A 4,499-nucleotide genomic window follows, 5' to 3' on the forward strand; every position below is an offset into this window, starting at 1 on the left:
AATAAATTTCTACTGTTACACCCAATCTGTGATATTTTGTTATGGCAGCTCATGCTGACTGATATACTTCTTATCAGGATAGTTGTTTCAGCACAATTCTCACCTACCCCAGGCAGCCTGTCCTGGCATTATGATTTAGGTATTCCTGCTCTGTGTTCTCATAGTGCTTTCTTTTTATCTCTGTTCTAACACATGTCACACTCTAGGTATTCATTCATTCTTTCATTCACTTGAATATAAAGTGTATGTATTTATTGAGCTCTTACCGTATGCCAAAGCACTCATCTTGGTACTGGGTACAAAGTTGCAAATAAAAAGTCTTTCTTCTCATGGAGCTAATAAACACATAAACTTAAGTTTAAGATAAGCAGGGCAGTTTGATTAAGAAAGACTCGGGAGAAAGGAGCTACTTTTAATTTGGGGGTCAGGGAAGGCTTCATTAAGGAGGTAACATTTGAGCTGAGACCGGGATACTGAGAAGGATAAGTCCATGAGAGAATCAAAAGGAAGAGTGTTCTAGGCAGAAGGAACAGCAAGTGCAAAGACCCTGGGTTAGGAATGGGCAAATTAGCTCGTTCAAGAAACAGAATAGATAGCAAATGTGACTGGGCATGGTAGGTGAAGGAGAGAAAGGTCAGCACCATAGCCACAGAACCAGATATAGAGCTTTTTGCTATGGTGTGTGTGATTTAATTTAAATTAAAAATATTTTAATATAGCAGTGTGATATTATGTGTTAGTATATGTGTAGGCAATTGCCACAATATGGAATACAACTCTCAGGATGGTCAGCTAGAATTTGACTCAGGAAGGTCATATCAGAGGCAACTACTAAAAGCTAGATACCAGAGGCTTTGCAAATTTGCATAGTGAATGTTAGAAATGTGTTTTCATTGGTAAAATTATAATATGTAAATATAGAATAAAATGCTAGTTATTAGAAATGGGTTTTTAATTGAAGATATTAGTGACATTTTATATATATATTGTACTGGCTAAAATATTTCAGAGATACTCCTGAATATACAAATTTTATCCAAAAATCCAATTTAAAAAATAAACAAAGGACTCAAATAGACACTTCTTCAAAGAAGATATACAAATAGCCAATAAGCATATGAAAAAAATGCTCAACATCACTAATCATTGGGTAAATGCAAATCAAGTTCACAATGATATACCACTTCATATCAATTAGAATGACTATTATCAAAAACACAGAAAATAACAAGTCGTACCAGGATAAGTGCACTCTTGTGCCCTTCTGGTGGGAATATAAAATGGTGCAGCCATTTTGGAAAACAGTATGGTGATTTCTCAAAAAATTAAACATAGAATTACCATATGATCCAACAATTTCACTTCTGGATGTATATCCAAAAGAAGTGAAAGTTGGGACTTGAACACCCATGTTTATAACAGCATTATTCACAAAAATCAAAGAGTGGAAGCAACTCAAGTGTCCATTGACAGATAAATGGATAAACAAAATATGGTGTATATATACACAATGGAATATTATTCAAGCTTAAAAATGAATGAAATTCTGATACACACTACAACATAGATGAACCTTGAAGACATTATGCTTAATGAAATAAGCCTGACATAAAAAGACAAATATTGTATGATTCCACTTCTGTGAGATACCTAGAGACAGAAAGTAGTATGTGGTTACAAAGGTTGAGGAGAAGGGCAAAGGGAGAGTTATGGTTTAATGGGTTTGGGGTTTCAATTTGGGATGATGAAAAGTTATTGAGGTAAATGGTGGTGATTGTTGCACAACAGTGTGAATGTACTTAATGCCACTTGAAAATGGTCACGATGGTAAATTTTATGAGTGCTTTACTACAATTAAAAAAAAAATTCCATCCAGCCCCATAGCCTGTTCTGTTAAGGATGACTCTCCAGGCTCAATCCCTAAATTGTCATTTGTCCAGCTAAGGATTTGGAAGATTCTGGTTGCCTAAAATAGACTATAAGGTTAACTGGATCTTGCCTCTAGTATATTGTCACATTTGCCTCCAGTGTATCTTTCCTGAAAGGTGTGGTTAGAATACTAAAAAATGACAGAGCTGGGACTTCATTGCACTTACAGAACGTATTACATAACTTTGTGTGTGTGTGTGTGTGTGTGTGTGTAAGAATTGTCCAAGCAAGTGCTTCATTGATAGAGTAAGGTTTTGGGGGAATGTAACTAAACCTCACTCATCTGAAACTATTGATGGCTACCCCTGTCTACCAAAAACAAAACAAAACAAACAAAAAATTGATATTCCTGAAAATATTGGTACACTGAGCAAGATTATGTTCAGATAAATTTCAAAAGAAGTGAGAACTCTAATTTCTGTAAGAAGCCGAACTTTGAAATGTGGAAAATAACACATGCATGCTAGCTAGTATGCTTTTGGGTATGTGTTCTATAAAGCAGGGGTCCCCTACCCCCGAGTCAAGGACTGGTAGCCAAGCTGAGGACTGGGCCGAGGACATGTTAGGAACTGGGCCGCACTGCAGGAAGTGAGTGGCAGGTGAGCAAGTGAAGTTTCATCTGCCGCTCTCCATTGTTCCCCATCGCTCCCATTACCACCTGAACCATCCCCCTGCCTCCGTCCGTGGAAAAATTGTCTTCCACAAAACAAGTCCTTGGTGCCAGAAAGGTTGGGGACCACTGCTATAAAGGATGGGGGATAGTTAGAAACAAACTCATGTACCTAACTGTCGAAAAGCTGTAGTAACTGGTGGTGAAAGCATTGTGCCAGTCTGACTTTGAGGAGGCTTAATCACCTCTTCTGTGTTTAGGTTGAGGTTAAAGATTTAATGGAGGAAGAAAGAATGTTGCCATAGTTGAGGCTAGAATGCATAGCATAAGTGGAAAGAGAATAATGTGGAGAAGTGAAAGTAGCCACATTCATCCACAAGCAGAGCCATTGCCTAGGGATATGACAAGATTATTTTCTGAGAGACTATCAGCAAGAACACAAAAATTAATAGAGTGAGAATTCGACAGAGGGCACAAAGTTGCAAAGTGAGGACATTAAGGTTTACACAAGGCTCCAGTTACAAACTGTAAAAAAATAATTTGCTCAAGACAAGGAAAAGTAGGATGGAATTTAGTTACCCAGAAGAGACCTAAAGAAGGAGACATTGTTCTGTTAATAGGGTATACTTAGGACCTTAAGCAGCCACCACCATATGGGAGACTGAGAAGAAACTTAAACTAAGGTCCTCAAAACAAAGGAAGAAAACTTCAGCTAAGTCATCCTGCTTTTTGGTTCTTGCAGGAAACACTGGCCCAAAGCCAATATTATTATAATTTTTTAAGCAAAGAGATGGAAAAGCATTCCAGGAATGATATACATAGAAACTAGGAGTTCTGCTTCTATTTAGGATGAAGAAAACCACATAAGAACATTGCCCCCTTCTTAAATCCAAACTGCAGGGGAAAAAAAATTTCAAAAATCATAGCCTTTTGAAACCATTAGAGAGCCGTGGTTGCAAGGTAACCAAGCAAACCGAATTTAAGTATTGACAAACTCCTCTGAGGAGAGATGTGACTCTTGAACCATTTCAGTTTTGGGAGAGCCAAGAAAAATTAAGTGGTCACCATAGAAGCATGTAAGAGTAATGTACTAACATTATTAAAATGAATTTCTTAGGGCCAAGCTATTTTTGGTCAAATATAATAGAAAATTCGTCGAGAGAAAATTTGGATTAAAATAAATATTAAAGGGAATTCTTTAGGCAGGAGGAAAATGATTCGAGATGGAAGGATAGAAATGCAGGAAGGAATGAAGAACGCTGGGAGAAATAATTGTATATATGTGCATATATATTGACTTTAAAAGCAACAATTATAAAGTTAGCCAATTTAAATATAGAATTAAATGCATGATAACACAACAAGTGAAGAGGAGAGAACACACATTAAGGAGTTTTAGCTCTTGCATATTTGCTATATGTATATTGTGATTTCTAATGTAATCTCTAAAAGAATAGCAATAAAATTAATACAAAAAAGAATAAAAATGATTGGTAAAATTAAGACAGATCAAGAGAATAAACACAAAACAGATGAGACAAATAGAAAGCATATAGCAAGATGGTAGATATAAAACTAAATATATTGAGTGATGTCAGTGAAAATGGCAGTCAAAAGTTCCTAAAATTCTCCCCTCAAAAATAACAAGAAAACAGACCCCAAAAATGTCATAATCAATTTTTTCAGAACTCTGAAAATTAACCAAAGCCTGTCAGCAATCCATGGAGCATTTATTTATTATTTAAGTTTATTTATTTATTTTTTGGCAGCATTGGGTCTTCGTTGCTGCGCGTGGGCTTTCTCTAGTTGTGTTGAGTGGGGGCTACTCTTTGTTGCGGTGCGCGGGCTTCTCATTGTGGTGGCTTCTCTTGTGGAGCACAGGCTCTAGGCGCATGGGCTTCAGTAATTGTGGCACATGGGCTCAGTAGTTGTGGCTTGCAGGCTCTAGAGCGCAGGCTCA

This window comes from Delphinapterus leucas, chromosome 9 (genome assembly GCF_059928025.1).
Source record: "Delphinapterus leucas isolate spDelLeu-1000000601 "Yukka" chromosome 9, BTC_Dleu_Yukka2, whole genome shotgun sequence".
In the NCBI taxonomy this organism is placed as follows: domain Eukaryota; kingdom Metazoa; phylum Chordata; class Mammalia; order Artiodactyla; family Monodontidae; genus Delphinapterus; species Delphinapterus leucas.